Raw genomic sequence first — 22252 nt, forward strand, 5'->3', positions numbered from 1 at the left:
TGTGGTGGTACTAGCCCTTTGATTCCTGATTATTTTTGAGTTCATGTATGTTTTTCAATTTCGCCTTCGAATTAGATCCAATGTTGATGGCCAATAAGGATCTATAACCGACTCAATACAATTTTGCGCATACTGTTTTTCTCTGATAAGCGGAGGTATGTATCAGGATCTAGGCTAATTTAAGAACTTTATCTAACATGATGATATTTGCCATCATCAAATAAAAATGTGACAGATTAGCGACTTATAAATTGCAAATTTGCTTTTATGAGTATAATCATACGATTCGGATTTCGGTTTGTATCTTATTCATTGTTATTGAAGCTAGTTCTTAAAATAAGTTAAAAATATTACCGTTAACTCCAGGCAAAGTAGGGCTGTTTCTCTTGCCGCTATTTGTTACTTTCTATGATCTGTACTAGAAATTACAGTTTATTTCTGGATCTCCTTGAAGTTCTAAAGAAAGTGTCATAGATAACCGTCTAAAACGGCATTTGAGCTAGTACCAGTCTTATGGGGGAGCAGGGCGACAGACCAGGAACGGGACAGACTTTCCTAGTAAGCGGTTTTTCTTGGGGGTAGGGGGCCGTGATTAAAAATTTCGCCTAGGGCATCAGACTTACTAAAACCGGGTCGAAGTGGCACCTTAGATGAATAATAATCTTTAAGATTCTCCATTTAATGCGAGTTCAAGAAAGTTCTTTTTAGGACATTGTTTTTTTTATTCCATGTACATATCTTGAACTAGTTAAGGTTTATCGTTTAAAATTACTGCTATAAAGTTAGTTTTTGGAGCCACTCTACACGGTGTGTCGTAATTATTAATAGAGTACAGCTGAACCATTAATTATTTATTCAAAATTTAAACTAATATCACAATATACAAAAGTGGTTGTTAATAGATGAAACAATGCGGCAAAACTTAAATTTTTCAGGTATAAAAAGCAACCGGAATTTCGACTTTCGAAATGACTAACTTAAAATACCCTTTCAAAATTAGTTTGCCTATAAATGCTAACTTGAACTGAGTTTTAATTTTCAGTCTTGATTTTAACTTGATTTACTTCGGTACATCGAAATGCGTTTAGCACCTGTCTAACACCATTCTTGGGATTTTTCGCATGGTGTTGAATTCTGTTTAAAACATACATTTTTATCTGCCTCCTACTTATAAACTCCCGTAAAGATATATTCGAGGGTTACTGATAAATATATATTTATATAGGTATGTATAATTTGGCATATATAAATTTAACCAAGAGAGTTGGAGTAATAATTACTCTTAAATTCACCAACCGTACAAATCACCTTTTCTAGCAATATCAATTATACAAAATATATTCATTTATTATTAATTTATTCTCAATAAAATTGCAGTATTCCCCTGACTTCTTGCGTCACCGAATTCCTTTACCTATCTCTAATTGCATTTCTCATGTTATGAGATTATACTATTCTCACGTGTATTGCGTACCGAAATAGGTACTAATTTCAGCTCACGACCACCACATGGAAGACACTTGTTATGCTCTGCCAGAGTCGCTCCAAAATAACTTTTACTACTGTGTTTACACTCAAGGATCTATTTTGGTTAAATGCTTTAGAAATCCGTTAATTCTTTAAAACCTCAAGCCACCCCTGTTCATTTTTCACAACAAATTGAATTATCCCTATGGAATTGGTACTATCTGAAAAAATCTCATCCCTCTTGGCATTGACCTTGAAAGAACCGGCTGCACTCGCCACACAAAAGCCTTCCCTAACTGCGTACAAGTGTGTTGGGTTTGCCACCCTCTACAACCCATAAGGTTAAAATGCACACACATGTTGATCCGTTTCTTACGGAGATATTGCCAACCGTGGGAAAAGGAACATGTGCAACGAACCTGTCAGCAAACAAATACAGTCTTCTGCTTAAGCCGGGCCACATGTTTTTAACTTTCCAGATTTCTTATGGAAATTGATGCATTACACTGGATATTTGCTTTGGAAATTGCATAAGAAGCAGACTTTCGCCGAGCGATCTTAATGCATTTTAACTAAAAGCAATGTGTAACTTTATCCGGAGTGACTTTGTCATGGACGGCTCCATTACTGTCTATAGAATAAAAAGGACCCTTTGTGCCTATTTCTTGTAGATTTGATGGTTTCAAGACTTGGGTTTAAACTTTGGAAGGGAGATTGCGAGGGGTGTTTGGTTTACTAATTTCTTAAGACGTTGTACAGGGCCGTATTTCAGAAGGAGTTTTCAATAATATACTTATTTCTACTTTTTGAATCAGGTATTGAAGATTGTTCCTATTGCCTTAGTCCTAAGATAAGAATTCATAACTTGCAGCACTGCAACTCTTCGTCTCTAACTTTTGAATATAATTTGTTCGTAACCCTTCGATAAAATCACAATACAATCAGCTTTAGAAAGCGAAAATCAACAACGTACTATACAAAATTGATCAAAGTTATACAAATAGGAAACTACCTAATTTATTGGATTGGTCCTGAATAAAAGAATTACCATTTTCAAAACTGACACTCTACACCACTGATTTTCCAATAGAATTATAATCTTGACCTTTCAATAAAATTACAATAATAATGAATTTCTGAGAATCGAAGCTAGGCAAAAGCAATTCGGAACTATAAAAAAGGAAATTCCTCGTATTGTACTCCCAGATCATTCATAAAGCAAAAAAAAGTTGAAAATCAGTGGCCTGTCAGAAAAAACCATTTCAAAAAAGCAAAAATTTAATTCCATTAATCAATCATAAATTGAAAATCCAGAACTGCCAACACTCTCAGCGTCGCCGATTTCTTCATATAATAATAGTCTCAATCCTTCGATAAAATTACATGAATAATCAGTTTCAGAAAATACTTCAAAACAAAGGCGTGCTCGGATTGCTGAGCAAGATTGATTTAAACTACAAACAATAATTATTTATTTATTTAACAAATTAGGAAAAACGGCATATGCCTTAACGAGCGGATTTTTGCGAGATGAACGGAAAATGAAACGTTTTTAAAAACATGAAACGAGTTTTATCAGTTTATTTGCCAAAATTTGAAATATTCAATTAAATTAATTAGTTATGAAAATGATCATACCTTCCAGAAATGCTAATTCCTTTGCGTCATCGTATTACTTAAGATCACAATCCTTTTATAAAAGCACACTAAAATAAGTTTTACAAAATTACAAGATACCTTCAAAAATTTGTGCATTTAATTGATAAGCTATTAATTAAAAATTCACAACTACTAAAAGCGCTAGTTTAGATCACGGATTTTTCCAATCCAGTAGTCTTAATTTTTAAGTAAAATCAGAAAAAGATTCGTTTTCAAATAATCGAAACCAGGGACGTATGGAGCAATTGCAATTGAAAGCTAGAAACAGGAAAAATTTTTATTTTAAAATAAAAATTTATACATTCTGAGACTGTCACTCGACCTCACTAATTTTTGCATATAATTGTAGTTTTAACTTGTTCAGAAAATGATAACAAAATTCTGTTTGAGAAAACAAAACAAAGTGTAGGGCGAATTCGAATCAACTCTACAAATTGGTAAATTTGTTATTTAATTGATCAGTCAAGAATTGAGGAAAAGTTTTTCAGTGAATCCTTAAAAAACAAAGAAATTTTGACTTGTATTGAAAAAAAGGTAATTCGTGTAATGTCTAACTTGAACTAATAGAAACGAAACGTACCTAAGATGACACATTTTTTTAACAGCTTTAGGTTTTTTTCTAGTAAACACTTTACACAATATAACGTTGACATGGTTACAGATTTCCACTTCTCAATAGTTAAATATCGAGGATTGTTCTATGAGCTGCGAATATCAATCTCGGATGATCGTACGGAAACAGAGAAATATATTCGAAATTCTTAGCGAGTTTTTTAAGAAATTTCCTTTTTTATGTTGGATATCGAATATTGATCTATCACCCGCGAAAATTACGGAAACAGTTAAAAGAAAATGATAAATTTTTTGTCTTTTTCGATACGAGGAATTTCCACCTACAACTCTCTGTAGGTGAAATGAAGAAACGTATGTAAATGCTTAAGTAGACTAAAAGTTTTCCTTGACATTTAGGGATCTTTTTGAACTTAATCATTTGCAGCCTAGATAGTGTGTCCCATGTATTTGATCTAGATGATTTTGATAATTTAATTGAGTTACCCACTTATAAATTCCTCATCACTGATAAAAAACTAATCTCATTTGAGATATCTTATTGGCAAAAAATTCGTAATATCGGCTAGATAAGAGTTAATGTTTAAGCAGATTCATTATCATGCATTTCAAATTAAATTTCATGTCATTTATACATAAGGCGTTTTATCAAACCGGTCTATTTATCGGTTCTGGTTTAAGAAGCTTGGAGAACATGCAAAATGGTAAAAAATGCATTAACATAATAAACAAATTTAATTTTTAAATTAATCTCTAAAAATGTTTATTTCCTTTGAGTTTACAAGGGTAATTTAAAATTAAATTAAAATATTTCTTGGCATATTCAACCACAATATGTTCTGAATTAGTAAGACGAGAATTAAATAGCCTCTGTGGGTTTTATTATTTACTTGAGAGGATAATGAGGAGAAAGGTTTTGAAGAAGTAAAGATGTTCCTCCTGTATATCAGTCTAGCATATGGCAGATAGTATTTTTCCGACACACTGCAATAGTTATACGATCAGGTTTCCCAAGGCTAACTTGAACATAACACGAAGCAACGTGTTTATTATAGGAAGTTATTAGTTATTTCAGTTTGAAGGCTACTAGTATCAGTGGACCCGGAACTGTGATGATACCATACATTACTGCGACGTGGGTTTGTTTTTCTATTGTATTTTGCCATCCTTTTATGTATTGCAGGCCATGCATCTGTAATTGGCGGTATTATTCAATCCGCTAAGTTTTTCATTACAGTCCAGTAAAAATATTCTTGTAATTCTGTCCCGTACGATGGACACTTTAAGAACGAAAAGAATTATAATGAAAAGTAATAAAGTTTTATAGCACTTGGTGCTATTGCCTAAAAGTCGTAAAATAATCTTCTTGGGGTATTTTATAGTTCGATTTATTGAATAACTTTAAATGTTTTAAGAATGATATAAAGGGTTGAGAATGATATACAGAAACAGGTTGTGCTTAGCTATCTGCTGACCCAAACTTATGGTAGCTTGAAGAGAAGAACAAAGTGAGAAAAACTTTTTTGACCAAATTGTTTCCTTCCTCTCGATGTTATTTGAGGCTGTAGTAATAGAATTTTGCATGGGATCACCAGAACTGTTTATATTTTGTTTGTGGTGAGCAATTATAAAATAATAAATAAATAAAACTAACTCGGAAATAGTCTCAAGTAGAAGATTCTGTGTGGGATCCTCCAGATAATTATAGAGGGTGTCCCAACTAAAATTTGGACTTCATGAAATCTTCGATTTTGTCCAAAGGGAAAAATGCTAAAGTATGTCAATTTTAATTTGAGGGGAGACCAAATTTTATCTTGGTTTTGAAGTAATTTCAGCATCCTGCTAGCGCTGAGAGCCACCCTTTAAAAACGTTAAATCGTAAAAGAGGCCGAGTCATCATTTTGAAGCTGTTTCTATTCTCGAAGCAACCATGTTTTTTTCAAATTTGAGCGATTGTTTTTTCAGAACACTGCCTAGATAACTATGGACAGAAACAAAAGTGGTTATAAAAAAATAATTCAATTTAACGAATGTATTATAAATGTTTACCACCAACATTCATACAATAGTACAAGCTATTTTAAAAAGCTTGTCTAACTTTTTGCAACATTTCTGGCGTGATTAAACGACACTCTGCAGCGATTCGTTCTCGAAGTATTTGCAGAGATACAGGTGGTGTAGCATAAACCTTAGACATTAAGTGGCCCCAGAAAAAGAAATCTGGGGGCTTGGTTGTTAACATTTTTCAAACATGAATGCAGAAAAGGTAACATTTCTTAGTCCGTTCCTACCAACAAAAAATTGTTTACAATTTCAATCAAATCAATCAAAAAACGAGAGTGTACCGGATTAACAATGTTGAAAATTTTAATGGGTCTATAACAATTTCGTGATTTTGAAAAACCAATCACCCAAATGTGAAAAAAAAATGGTTGCATGGAGAATAGAAGCAGCTTCGAAATTTGGCCTCCCTTCAAGTTAAAATTGACATATTTCAGCATTTTTCCCATATTTTATGGGGTGCAAATTTTAGTTATGACACCTTGGGGATCCCTGCTTTATTTTATAATAATTCTGGAATTATTATACATTAAAGAGAGCCTAAGGTGCCAGGAATATCCAAAGTCGGACACAGACGAATAGATCTACATTAAAGATCGAAGTGATGTGGAAGTATATAATTGATTTAGTAACATAGCATATGATTTAGCAGCACTATACATTCTTCAATGAGATAATTTTAACTTTTTCTCATCATTTCTGCCTTTGATGGATTCGAAGTAGTTATTTCATCATGTGTAATATAATAAGTGTATTGTAAATTATGGATTAACTTTAGGGCAAGACGCTTAAACGCAGCCTGGAATGAAAAAGCATTAGTGTATGTAGGGCAGGAGTGCTTTCTAAATTGTATGAAAGGAAACACGCTTTCTGTATTACCATCTATTGTAAGCTAAAGTGCTATTATTTATTAGTGAGTTACTAAATGCAATAGTTTATAGTCCATAAGGGCAACTTTTATATACTATATAACATCTTGTAAACAACGATAATGATATTATATGAGTATTCCCATAAATTAGCCACGTGCAAGCGCTAGGTAGTTTTCCTTTTTTAGTTGTAACTCGAAAACTAGCCTTTGCTAACTACCATAGATGAAGACCTAATCACAGCCATACAGATATTGTGCTCTAAACAAGGTTTCGTGTAAACAAGTCACTGGTTATAATTTTAAGTAGTTCACTGTGGCACACACACACATTACATACAAACATATATCAATTTTATAATATGTTCTCATCTGAAAAGGCCTATAGATCAGGACATAATAACATACCCTATGGTCGAAAAAAATGACCGATAATCCTTATTTATAGGCTGAAATTACGGTGCTTGGGGCCGTAACCTCGGGAAATTCTAACTGATGACGATGTGAAAATGATCTAATTAAAAACCAACATTGAGTGTAAATATCAAACACATTAGCCACATGTCTTAATATACATGACAAACTTCAGCCGGGTTTTATGATTTTATCCCGCTGCCACTGCAGGGACGTACCACTTTAGGAATGATTTTATTAGGTGATGATATTTTGATACATGGTTGTCCTGTTCATGTATTTTTTATTTTGGGTGGAAGTTATTAAGTCCAACAGAATTTGTTTGGAAAGTATGTTTCATCCTCAGTGGAATGGTGTGGACTATAACAAGTACGTCACTGATGAATGCGCGCTAATGACTACTTAAACACCAAAGCAGAAAGAGTTAATGAACTTAAAACAGTGGTTCAATAGGGATGCTCGAAAGCAAGGGCAAATAGCATTAAAATTTCCTCTACGTAATGAGATACGGGCGTCCTCACTGTATTGACCGATAAGACAAAAAAAATTCAATTTTAGACCGCCTCGGATTATTGTTTACTTTGAGCTTTAGTTTAATTCAACAACAATTACATTTATTTATGTTGTATGAATTTCGTGTCCCAAATAGATAAGATTAAAGGAATGTTGATTTATTTGCCATATTAGAGATGTTTTTCGACTTATGTTTTCGGAAATTTTCCTTCTTTCTGAATTGGTCTTGCTTAAAGATCATTTCTTCAAAAAATCCTTCATGAATTAAATTGAATTAAAATTATCCCACCACCGGTATTATACAGAGTGTTTTGAGAATAAATTGCATAGGAAAAGTGTTTGTTACGTGTGGTTCTATTTTGAGAAATAATATTAATTTTCATATTCCATAAATGTGCTATTAGAAAGATATACATAAAAATCTCTTTGCATTTTATAGACGATCTAGGTTCTTTTTTGGAGGTCAGGACTCATTCACCATTTACCCACCCCCAACATTTTAGGGAAACGGTTCTCATCGTTTATATCTCAAAATTTTATTTACTTGTTAAATTTAGAAATTCAAATTTTTTTTCCTTTTTGTTCTGATTTTGCACCAATTTAAATTATTTGCATAAATTTTAAAAATTGTCCAAAATCATTTCAGCCAAATTTTTGCCACTTATTTCGAAAAGTTATTTAAATTTCAAAATTTCTCAAAAAACCGATTGTTCTGTATATACCCCCTTTAATAAAATGTATCACTAGAAAACTAGTCAGTCGTTCGTTCTGAAATTTTAGTTAGATGTTTTAGTAAGTATAGAAAAATAGTGTGAATGAAAGACGAAATACATTAACTCTTTACATTCATTTGGGTTACATTTCTGCTATAATAATGTTGGGAAATAATAGTAAAAATTAATTAGGTAGTTTTCCAATTATTTTTTCAGTTATTTCGATATTCTAAATTAAAAGTTTCTATATTGAACAGTGAATTCAGTTCAAATGTCAGGTCTTTTCACAAGCTCTCTTGTGAAGTGTGAGTAAAAAGTATCTGAGCTGCCCCTTTACTTTAGTTTACTTACGACACCTTTACCACCTAAATCACTAAAACTCTCTTTTATATAGCACAGTACGTTGTGATTTTACTATCCATTGATGAAGGTAAATGGTAATAACGTGGTAAACATTTTCAAATTTTTATACTTTTAAAGGTTACTCTGATAAATAAAGTAACGAGGCTTACCAACGATACTCTGCGAACTGGCTAGCGTTTTGACGTCATACGGCGCATCCAATTATTTTAACAATTGGCAGTGTGCGGCAAACTGCTGTGTCCTTTCCTTGAAGGTCAACATCTGTCAAACTAAATAAAGATGTCTGCAACCCTTTCGGAGCAATTAACAAATTTGCGCCAGTATTGCGACCCATCACACCCTGTAGTAGTAACGTTGGGCCAGGTAAACGAATTCATAACCATTTCGATTATGTAAGCAACGAATACCATCATCTTCTTCCGATCCTGTGTTAACCACAATCCCCTCCCTCCAGAAAAAAAGAAAACAAGAAATGATACACCCACTTTTAAACCGATTACAAACCTGTTTCGTGGTAATTTCAACCAATTTGGATGAATCAAAACAGTCCGATTTATTATAGTCCTGCCATGTGCCAATAAAACCACGACCATTTCGTACATTAAATGTAATGACAGATCAAACATTAGTTCAATTTAATGACGTCACCGACTAATTGACTAGCACATGGCTATGTTCATAAATAAAACGCGACTGTAAATAAGAAATTATAATTAAATTCGGCAACTTGCTAATTAAGCCAACCTTGAGGAAACCCCTTTTTTTGTATTTACCCATTTTGTTTCGGCGCTTCTTGAGTCGGGTACCCTACGTATTCGATTCGAGTCTAGAATGTTAAACATCACCTTGGCACCTCTCCACGTAATGAATATAAGGATAAAGTATGAAAAAAATTGTATGTACGAGATATCACACAGCAACCCATGTGCATGGGCACAGGTGGGGTTCAATGCACTTTGCAGCCCCACCTCGACAGCCGTACATTCAAGTACCAGTACCCAGTGACAAAACAGTAGCGCTTTATTGAAAAACCTTTCATTATTGCAACTTTCACTCTCTTATACAACTGACTGCCTTGCATGGTAGGCTGTACTGTGTTATTATTGTTATAGCTCACAGTCAAAGCCATCCACAGCGACCACGCTAAACAAATCCCCGAACCTAAGCAAATGTTAAAACTTATTAAAACCCTAAATTGGGTTTCCAAATGTAACCGATATTTGAGGCTTTTGTCACGTCCAGCAATATGTATGTTTTTTTATCCCATTTACAAAGCGGTGACCCAAACTGGCCAAACCTGCGTAGAACTATAATACGCATTTCCTTTGTGTTAAAGGGTCGTGCAGGTGCAGCACTGATTTGAGGGTGTACCTTTTCAAGAAAGGCACATAAGCATATATCAACGTTTAGGTATACGAGAATAGTACAGGTCCGGGTCGCGTATAGGAACCCACAGAAAACCTGAAATGTACATAGGTTTGAAAGTTTTGCATTGCCTTGATTCTCGGATATTTTTTATATGGCGAAAAAAAATGTATGAAATATTTATTTATTAATGAATTTTGATTTTAAATAAATTAGTTTTCACCATAACAACTTTATTATTAAATTTTAAATAATAAAAACAATTCTTAAATACAAAAAACTAAAATGTTTATTAAAAATTTGTAAAGTAAAAAAGAAAATAATAACGTATATTTCCATCCATGGTATCAATACAAGCTTGTAGATGTTGCTGCATGGTTTGAACAAGGTTGGCTATAAGATCTTGAGGAATATGTTGCCACTTTTTTGTAACGGCAATAACAAGCTTCTGAATGGTTTTGGGAGAATTTCTTCGATAGTTCACAGTTCTGGAAAGCTTATTCTAAGCATGTTATATATGGTTTATGTCAGGTAACTATGCGGGCCAATCTAAACGCTGATTTCCTCACTTTCAAGCTAGTCCCTTACTACCATAATTTTTCCACTAAAGCCACTATTTTCACACGTTCAATTTGTAGTATCACTTGCCGATTCATGGTTTTGCTTTGAACCCTAAAATGGTACTAGCCCATACTATTAAAATAAATCTCGAATTCTTTATTCAAGAAAAAAATATTAAAAAAATTGTTTATCGATACAAGAAAAGTACCGTTGTGAATGATAAACCATAAATATGAAAATATGAAATTATTTTAAAACAGAAAAATCAGGTAATGCAAAACTTTTGAATTTATCTGTATTTTTTAATGGCACCAGCACGTATGAATCCGACTGAAATAATATTGATTTCTACAAGCAATAATAGACAAATACTGTAGAGTATTTGAAATTCGGAACATATCTGTTAATTACTTGAGTAATTATGAAAATAATAATGAAAACTGCCGGCATGTAAGTACTACGAAAATAACTTTATTTATGTAAACTTTCCGTGGACTATCGGCCACGTCGCCCTCTCAGCGTAATTCTTGATCTTCTGTTGGATTAAAAGTCAGTCCGGTGCCTTTTTCTTAATATGCATAATCAGCTTATTGCATTTAACGTTAGATTGCTTACGCTGAGATGTGACGTTACCATATCAATATCCAGTCAGGCACACCTGCACAAGAAGTATTAGTCACTATTTTCTTAATTGGCTAATGATAATACAAACGTACTTTCCTATTACAATAAATACAGAACAATATCTGAGTAGAATATAAAATCAGAAAGGAAGTAAGTTATGCTGGTTATGTGGAAAATCCGATGTCCCTAAGTAATGACTATTCTAATGCACAAATTTCGGCCATTTGGTGGCGAATTTGGAGCTAACGATTGGCACAGCAATCTTTGCTTGAAACCTTGCAATTAAATAATACAATAGGATTTCTGGAGGTCTGGATAGCCATAGTAAATTCGGAATAACTCCTAGAAGATCAAGTATCTATAAGGTACATTATTAGACTTAATGGAGAAAAACACGCAGTCTAAAGGATCTAGTCTCCACACGTTAAGTGTAACTTGAATTGATCAAAACAGTGACGATAATTTTAGTTTGGTGAATTCCAAATGTCTGTTTCTATGTGTCTAAACTGGAAATATTTATAACATATTATTTGGATTTCTGGAGCAAACCACTCTAGGAATGCACTCCTCCAGACAGGAACTAAGTTTCCTTATTTCGCACCATAGGTTTACAAACTATTTTAATCGCACTAAAGAACTATTTTACAATGATCAGACTTACAGTATAACTGCCCATAGAAAATTATGAGGAAGAATGGTGTTGTGGTTTCAATAGTTAAGGACGGTTTTATTTTGCTCCTTCTTTTTCTAATGGGTTCCACTTGTCCACGGCGCCAGGCGTGTTTGCATAGGATAGTAATATGAGATAAGATAGGATCAAATGCAGATGACCATAGGATAACGCAGATGATTACATAACTCGGGTCATGGAACTGCTAGGCACCATTTTGAATACTTAAAATGTTGCTCTTCTCATTTCAGCATATTACTTTATTTTCTTCTTTCCAAACTTATTTTTAGTTATATTTTGCATGTTCTCCTCACTTGATCCAAAGCCTTTTTGGAGGATTATTATTCTCTATATACCGCGTTTTATTCATCCCCTTTGTATGTTACTAACTTTTGTTATTATGTTTCTGTTGGTTTCTTAGCTAATTGTTTCCTGACTTGTGGGGTTTTGGTCTTGGTAACATTCAACTTCCTTTTGCGTTTCTTTCTCTCTTTATTAATATTGCCGTCTTTAAGTGGATCCATTCTTTTATCTGTTTTAATCGATAAATATCGAATAAAGATTTGGAATAGTCATATTTTGTGACAGTGACTTTGATGTGGTAAGCATTTCTGAAAAGTCATCAATAACAGTACCACACAAAGTCTCAAAAACCTATAACAAAACCGTTTGAATCTCTCACATTTCCAGGCCACATGTTTCAATGTTACATTATGTTGGCAGGGGCTTTTTGTCGAGTTCCTAGCGGGAGGTTGTGTATTATTTTCTGCCATGCTTTATTATCTTCTTCTCTTTCCTTTTTTACTCGACAGTGGCGTGGTACTATGTTTACTTCCCGGCCGTAGTACGACAGAAAACCTGCCTTTCTAGTTATGTTAATAATTCGATGTTTATCTTACTATAAACGAATTCATGTCTCACACAAAGTATGTGCGGCAAATGTGAAATAAGTTTATCAAAGACCTATTTGTGAATGATGAAATTTCAGGTTGTTATTGCGAAAATAAGGAAATAGTGTATTAAGTGTCGTTTCTGGTCTCTATGTATGTGCATATTTAATGGTGAAGGGTAGTTTGCATTCCATTCTTTCCGTTCTTATATTAAAGCAAAATATAGAAAGAACTAAATAGATGCGGCTGCATCAGTGAACTTTTTCATTGCCGCAAATGAAAACAAATTACTCTTTTTTAGGGAAGTAAAAAGGGATTTACTTAATTTACAAGACCGGGGATTGAAGTAACCGCGGTCAATTACCGAAGATTTCTGCGTTAAAAATCGAAAGTACTGTTCGCTTCACTGTTTGTTATTAAGTACTCGGGCATTGATGACTTTCTCTTTTATTCGCGCGATTTCGTTATGCATTGCGAGAGAGATGAGTTTTTCGAGTGGCCGTGCCTAAAGCATAATTTTATCACACGATTATGTCAACAGCGACTTACATAACAATTAGCCGATGTAAAATTTGGTTTTCGTAAGGTTTTCGAACTTTGTTAATCGACCATCATGATCTGTTTCCTTATATGGTTACAACTTGCAACTGAAAGAAAAACGACATAAATTGCAAATATTACCAAAATTCCCAGCGCACTGAGTTCATTTTTTGCAATGAATGTTTCATGAAATCAGGAATTGAGGTCGATTTGCGCTTGTAGGTTGATTCGCCCGCTTTGAGGTCGAATCGAGGTTTAAACTGAATTTAATCTCAACTACGGGGTAGTTCTATTTATTTTGTATTAAAAACCTGATGAAATATTTTCAAGTAGAAATCTGGGGTCACAAATGAATATACAGAGCGACCTGGGGTAAATTTCATACAGTGTATAAAATTAGTTTAGAAAATAAAAATGAGGATAGAAATTAAAAAAAATAATAAAACTGTTCACTTCGTAGCTGTCTATAATTTCTTTTTTCTGAAATGACGATATGTGCAGGTAACGTAGAGCTCCCTCCCTAAACTTTAAATTACAATATTTGTTAACAGCTTTGCCGTATAATTAGTAAGATTTCGGGATTATTTACAAAACACATTAAGAGTAATATGTTATTTATAACTATTATTCTCCATATTCTATTCGAATTCAATGGTCCGATGTGAATCCTTTACATTGAAACATGATCAGAATCACTAAGGCCGAGCTGTTAAGTAATGACTTAAGCTTAATTCTGCCAAACCCTGCTCTTGAATTTTACGAATGCTTTATTTTTGAAAGCTTATTGTTGTTAGTAACTAATACTAATAATATAACTAATAAAATAATGTACTAATAACAATTAGTTTCCACAGAGGAAACTCTCCCACCTTGTTATTCAGCTAGCAACTTCCCCTCGTTTTTAATCCAGATCAATAGTAATTTTTCATCGAACCCTGCAACACATGCAAACTCATTCTTATTGCTAAATCCCATTTCACATTGCGCATTCAACAATTAACACACTTCCTCAGTCTTAGTTAATGCGAAGTAAATCAGTCCTACGCGTGGGTAGATCCGATCTAAGCAAACTACCGACTTCCTACTAGACATTCTTCAAAGTTGCCATGCTCCAGGCCATTCTGCGTTAATAGAAGCGATGATTTGTGGGCGCCTCCATGCCTCCAATACGAAACAGACCATAATCAGCAGACCCTGTACAATGTATGTATGTGTGACATGTAAGAGGACTGTCATTGAGAGTGTCGTTGGCCCGTTCTCCGCAGCGTATGAGACGAGGACGCCAGTTTTTACACATTATGGGAGAGAACCCATACTCGACTTGTGTTGAATGATGGATGCGGATTTTTTCCATTCGCATTCGGTTCTCGTATAAATAATAACAAATAAAATCTGCAGTGTGTGGTTCACACACAAATTATTTCATTTCACCAAAGCAACAAAGAACCATTTAATATCTTTCCTAGAAAATCTGGCTGTTAGGTAATCAGAAAATTACATGCTTGCCGTCTCATTAGCATAAAAACGAAGTTAATATGCCAATTTTCGGCTATAAAGTGTGGTCCGCATTACGGAACCAAGCTGAAAACAAATTCCAGAATTGGATTTAACAGTGTATAGGAACTGAATGGTACCGCTCTTCAGAGCAATAAATTATAAAATCCATCGCCGAGGTTGATCATTATAGCTTCCTTCATGCTTTTCTACCGGGTTGAAATCAATGCTAGAGAAAGCTAACTTTGTTAGTGGCTCGTTTCGAGCTTCCTGCTTGTTTCGAATCCGTAACCGGTAGTCAGCGGTATCGCAGATTGTCTACTTCTTTTCCTGCTTCGACCGATAAAGCTATTTGCCTAAAAACAACGCTTAATCAATGCCAAAATACTTATCACCTCGTTTGGTAAACAGTTCGTTGCGTTACTTTGTCCTTTGTCTCAGTTTTTTCAATGAAACATCATTCAGGTTTTGATTATCTCGAAGCACACTTGAAGAGCTCTCTAAGTAACATTTTTTGTTTTCTAATAGTTCAGTATAGTTCGTGTCGTTTTCATGATTTGGTATGCACACCAAACACGAAGTTCAATAAGCTTTCTAGAAAACTTTTTACGGCGAGTTTTATTGGTTCACGTCAAAGAAATCTGAAAGTTAAATCGAAAAATCAGCTAATCAGAAAAGACTATTTTCAAGTTTAATCCACGATGTCAAATATTTTCAATGAATCACAGTTTAAGCGTGACCTATAGCAGAATTCATGAGTAAGGTCAAGCCGGAGTTTTTTTCAAATTTTTAGTATTTCGATTCAAAAGATTATATTTCAAAAGCAGCAATAGAATGGTAGGTGATAGACAACTTATAGAAATTCTTTTATACAATAAACCATTATAGACTAAATTAGATTTAAATTTCTGAACAAGGTCAAGCTATTTTTCATAAGCCATTTCAAAATTTTAAAGTGTATACCTGGATAACCGATACTAAAGTACGGGAGGAAATGACTATGGTAAGTTATACAATCTCCAGAAAACCTTCTATACAGATTTTTAGGACGATCCCAGCTATGAACAATGTAAAGCTGGAGCTTTTTTCAAATTTTAATTACCTTCAATCCTAATAATCTAAATTACAATTCAAAATAATAGGATAGTCTTGAATCAAGTTATAGAAAAGCTTTTACAGAAACTTTGTAGACAATCCAGTTCATGAAATAATGGAAATGGTCAAATTCGCAAATGCATCAAATTCAAAAGCATTGTAAGCTAATTTGACAGTTTACTAAATTCACACTAATGAATCAATTGATAAATAATAAAACAATTTTCAAGAAGTCCTAAAAAAGTGCAGTTATCTTCTTCAGGTTTGTATCTTTTTACGTTCCTCGTATTTAAACGTTTAAAACGGTTACGTATCACTTCAAAGTAGTATCAACTTTCAGCCGATGGGGGGACTTTACGTAAATGTTTTGACCTAATTGATTTATTACTGTAAAGTTAATAGTGCAAAATTAATATTAACCAAGTTTCATAGCTTTAATTCTAATAGAACAAAAGGTAACATGGGGCTAAAATGTTAACACGTGAAGTGCTAGGTTACACGATAAAAAAAGCACTGTATTATAATTACTTTCTTGTGCTATTATTTAAATTCTCATGTTTCTTTAGTTTCTTAGTTGTAATCTTTGTGCTTGACTCTGAATTACATTCGATTTTTGTACAACTATGAACCATCATGCTTTTACTGACCGTGAATATGAGTAATGCAATATGAAATACTTATTAAAAATATGAAAGTGACAATCACTAGAATCAAACTGTCACCATGAAGGAGGAAGCCTACTATGTGAAAATATTAAAAAATGTTACTCTTCTGAGTTACGCATTATTTAAAAAATAATTATTTCTGACTAATCTACGCAAAATTCCGAAAAAAAGTAAAGACATTTTTTCTTCAAAAAAGTCTAATTCATTAGAAAATAATATTTACTTGATAATTCAAAGGAATAAAAAAGTTTTGAAAGATTTCTGTTAATGATAGTTAGAAAACTACTCTTATTTATAATCAATTTTGATGAAATTTATGATAATTAAAGACCCTTTTGGTATGATTATTATCTACAACTTTTATTCCATTACCTTAATCAGAAAGAAAGTTATTTTGAATTTTGTTAATTTTCAAATGATACGACTCCTTTGGAGGGCCATATCTCATAATGGTGCTCTGTCAGACCAATGTTTATAGGAACTTTTTTTACTAATTTTGGCTCTACTTTCACTTCCTTAAGTTCTGCACCAACTTTTCTAAATGTCCTCTATATCGTAGGTGTCTTAGTTACTTTCCATTTTTCTCTAAGCCCTAATTTGGTATTGTGTATGTACCTATACCTATAACATTGGTACTAAATATGTTTTAACCAGATAATTTCACATCTGTCATTATTTCTACACTATATACCTTTTATCAATAAACGTATTTCCAACTTTTTCTGAAGTTACTCATTATTAATACATTCATCAGATCTGTATTCATGATGATTCACGATAATTAAACAAAATTACAACACGTAAAGTAATAATTGTATTCGCTTTTTATATGTTTTGAAATAGCCGGTTCTAGTTTAGTTATTTAAGTCGTTAATTAGTAGGTTCAAAGTTTCAACATGGTGGCTAAAAACCATTCTAATGATCGGATATTACTGTTTAAAAGTATGTCTCTGAAACCTACAGGTATAGGCATTTTATTATGTAGCAGTTCCTAATAGCTCTTGTTGATAAATATTGCAAATTGGGTAAAAACGATACGATTTTACGCAAATAAACATTATAGTTGATAGTTTGTTTTTCTAAAATGTACGCATATAACTAAATACTTAACACAAACTACCATATTTGTTAGCTTTGACTAGGAAAATTTATTAGTGGGGAATTTTATGTTTACCAACCATTTTATTGGCGCCAATTAAATTACGATTTATGAGTAGTAGCCCAGATTTAGTTCAAATTATCTTGGCTATGAACTATCAAAAAGGTTGGCTATTAAGGTAAAATTTTCTGGGTTTCGCCTCGACAACAGCCAAAAAATTACGTAAAACCGCAACTGTCACCGGTGCTGCAAAATAAAGAGTAAAAAATATCATTTCTAACCGAGATATTAATGATGAATGAGATAAGAAAATCACTTAACCATCAAAATGAAAGTAAAAGTTAAAAATCTGTATGAAGTTGAATGGCGTTACTATTGGGGATCTATTGCTTCACTAATCGCACAACAATTGAAAATTCCTTATATTGCCTCATTGATTTGGTTTCCTTAAGAAGATTACGGGCAAGGCAGCAGTTCCCTAATCTTCTAAATTGCAATATAACGTACCTGTTACTAATAAGCGTGAAGCGTTTCAACAAATTGCTTTAACCATAACCATTAAACCGTGAATACCTATTGCAAGGAAAAGTCGTAAAAATTGTTTACCAGTTAGCACATACGAAACAGACAAACTCGCATGGCATTGGTAAAAATGAGCTGTCGTCTGTCGTATTATTAAACTCAGTGACTGTCAATTTTCAGTATGGGAGGGAAGGGCCATTGAAGTGTTTCTGCCATAAACACTTCTGGATAAACCTTCATCAGAGTAGAAAACCATCACTGACGTTAATATTACGTCAAACTTACGTTGCACTTGTAACTTTCACATCAAATCTGGAAATCGTCGACTACCTAAGTTGAGAAAATGTCAACAGTTCTGACAAATTCAGATTTTGGTAATTCAGGTATTGCTTTGGGACTGTCTTTCTGTTGCACATGCATAATTGGTAACGTTGATTGTATATACATAATTTGAAAAAAAAGTTACTTGACTGGGTTTACCAATTTGATTGTCAATGAAATCAAATAGGGATAACGGGAACTTGGAGGAAGAGTAAAGTTAAATTACAGTTGATTGTTCATAAACTGCAGAAAATTTCTTTCCATTTAACTAGAGAACCTGAAAAGTACAAGAACCAAAAAAATTTGACATAACAGACCTGCTACGTTCCTTATTGAATTTTGGTTATGATTTTAAGCTTAATTTCGATTTCATTAATATCATTCACTTAGAGACATTTAATATTTCGCAAGTTTATGATATGTTTTTAGCTACGCGATATGTTCAGAAATATTCTAAAAACCGATGTAAAATCATATATTCATATAAAATCCATTAAAATACTGGAACATAATACATCATGGGGAAGGAAATTTGATGTAAACTTCAATTTTGTAAAAATCCAAGATGGCACCCACAAGAAACCCAAAGTAGTCCATAATATCTCAAAAACCAATCGTCGAGTAAAAATACTGATCAAAGCAGTAGAAAGCCAGATAAAAAGTGCTCTAATAATGTTTCATTATCAGCTTTCTCCGAATAATGGTTTTCAAGTTTTTTGAAAAAAACGAAAATTCAAATTTTTGGTTTTTATTGGATATTTCTGAAAGTATTTAGATTTTTTAAAATTTGTTAATAAATTATTATTGAGCGTCAAGATACGCAACTTTGCCTCCATTTAACCAACTTTGTATTTCTTACCATTTCCGAGATCCCCATAAATGGACTCCAATTTGTTATACCCTGTATACAGGGTGTTTTCTAAATGTTAAACAAAAATTTAGGGGGCTATTCTCTAAGTAATTTTAAGAATTTTTTGCCTTTCGATGTTTTTGGAAAAATGCTTTGTTTCCTAAATACAAGGTGTTAAATTTTTTTCATGAAATTTATTAAAAGCTGTAATAATTGTTCAAAATGACTGTCACCAGCTTGGATGCATGCTTCTATTTTCCTCCTTACTGACAGCCGAACTCTTTCAAAAATATTAGAACTGTTTCTTATTGAATTGTACCCATCAATTATGCGATTTCTCAAATTTTCCATGTTTTCCACTGGATTAATGTAAACTAATGATTTTAAATGACCCCATTGGAAATAGTCCAGAGGGCTCAAGTCTGGGAATCTAGTTGGCCATAACTAAGACCCATTACGACCAATCCAGCGATTTCCATATGCTTCCATTAAAAATTCACGAGCAATCATATTAAAATGCGCTGGTGCTCCATTGTGTATAAACCATATTGCATTTTTGGTTACTAATGGTATTTTATATTCAAAGAATTCAACGAATAAAGCGATTGTTGCAAAAAGTTACGATTTACTAGCGTTGTTTTCAAGATTCACACTATCTTGCTATGCTTATTTTAACCATTTTAATAAAAAAGAAAATATTTAGTCAATAAAAATTTATGGTCTTGTATCTAGGGAACAAAGCATTTTTCCGAAAATCATCAAAGGACAAAAAATTCTTAAAATCACTGAGAGAATAGTCCCCTAAATTTTTGCCTAACATTTGGGAAACACCCTGTATATACACAGATATTTTATTAGCCGGACCAAAGCAAGCGATAGGATATCAAACTTATAATTTACTGGTTTAGTCTTATTCAGACTGTTTAGAAATATCCTGCATAATCTCAAACTGAAATAGAACTGCAATTATAGAATGAATCACCCATTTACAAGGAGTCCTAAGTCATGATGTGGAAGTTGATAATGAGTAATAATAATCCTGTCACTTTAGTCAACTCAGATGATGCGATAATTTTCTCTAAAAAACTCTCTAAAAAAATCATGATTTTTTTTCGGAGTTTACTCAGAGGACAAGGTTGGATCATTGGATTACGCTACCTATTTTTCCATGAGGATATTACTGCCGCTGCCAAATCTTCGCAGTCTCCAAAGCCTGTGATCTTTGCTTACGATCTACTCGCACCTTCAAACTCACTTGTCAAATTACATTAGTAATAGTGAAATCTTTGTAGGACTTTAAAACTAGCCTTGGATCTTCTTCAATACTATCATTAGGACCCTAATGTTTGCTAACCTCGAAGAATATTACAAAAAAATGGTCGATGCTGACATTACACTTCTACTAATAGAAAAACAAATAAAAAAAGGCATGAAAACTACTTTTCAAGGTCGCAGGGGACTGTTGTTGAATAATCGAAATTATAGTACTGCTACGGTAGTAGTACTGAAAGGCGTATTATGTCGCAAACGCAAACACAGGCGTAGAATTTCATGAGGTTTGCATGCTCAAGTTTTCATTTGCGACTACTTATGTATATAAAATTTCAAAAACCACTGCAAAAGTTTGTGAAGGGTCTAAATGGTTATCTGATGTTTGAAAGTAAGGCCATAATCAATCAGTTTTGGACATAAAGCAATTAAATACTACTGCCAAAAATACCGATTTCTTGCTCGGCCCAGTCGAGATGGTACCAGTCATATTGGCGCCGGATTTATCTCACTACGGGTTCTGTTATATTAGGTTTAGTTCAGAGGCGTAGGTTTGCTTTATTAACATCAATTCTCAAATGCCTACGAGACTTAACAAATTTACCTCAAGTTTCTATTCATTTTCCCACGTAAAACATTACGAAGATTCTATTGAACTAGATATTCACTAGCAGCTCAAAATTTTGAGCGTTGAAAATATTCCGACGCCCATGAAGTAGGTAGATATCCAAGGGTTTAAGGGTACCTACGGGAGATACGGGCTTGGCGAACTAACCCAAAGTCGACAAAGAAAAAAACATCCAAAAGAGGTAGAGTTTAGGTAACCTTGAAACCACTTTTGGGCCGCTGGTTTTTTTAACCATCTACACACGGATGCAAGTTGAATTCATGGTCAAATAAAAGACAAAAAGTGGACGCGCCGAGGTTCTTGAAAGTCGTCTAATCGCCGATTTAAAATGTAGTTTTGGGTCCGGATATTGTTATGTATTGTTATGGACTCACAATGGTACTATTTTTGGCCAATTAATTATTAGTATCTCTTGTGGCCAATAATAAAGAAATAATTACAATTCGTGTTGTGATGGGCAAGTCACAGTAGTAGAAATTTTACCGTGCAAATTTGTTTACCGGTAATTTTCAAAAACGTTTAAACTGTGGTAACACAACCTCTTTATCAGCCACTATTTTTTTTATTTAAAAAAATTATGTAAAATCAACATACAAAGTGGATACTATCTTAAAGGAAAAAAGCTTTCAGCAATACCATAGTTAATTTTGTTATTCATAAAAAAATTTGGTTTGTTACATACATATACAGGGTGTTTCATAAATATACCGACAATCTTTCAGGGGTTGTAGAGCTCATAAAAATAAATATTTAGAACAAATAAAGTTAGATCCGAAATCGCTTCGTTTCCAAGATACAAGTTGTTTAATTCCTTTTTTTAAAATATTTTTTTAATATTTCAAAAACAGTTTGAGATACGGACATGAAATTCGGGACATGTTATAGAGGGATAAATGTGCATGTTCTGGAATATGCAGACCATTTCCACCTTCACCAGTGGCGTCCGTGCGGCCATTCAATGGGATGTTTTTAATCAAAAAAATGGCACAACACTGACTTTTTTTAATATGAATATTTTTTCTTAATATTCC

The sequence above is a fragment of the Euwallacea similis genome, chromosome 16 (genome assembly GCF_039881205.1).
Source record: "Euwallacea similis isolate ESF13 chromosome 16, ESF131.1, whole genome shotgun sequence".
NCBI lineage: Eukaryota > Metazoa > Arthropoda > Insecta > Coleoptera > Curculionidae > Euwallacea > Euwallacea similis.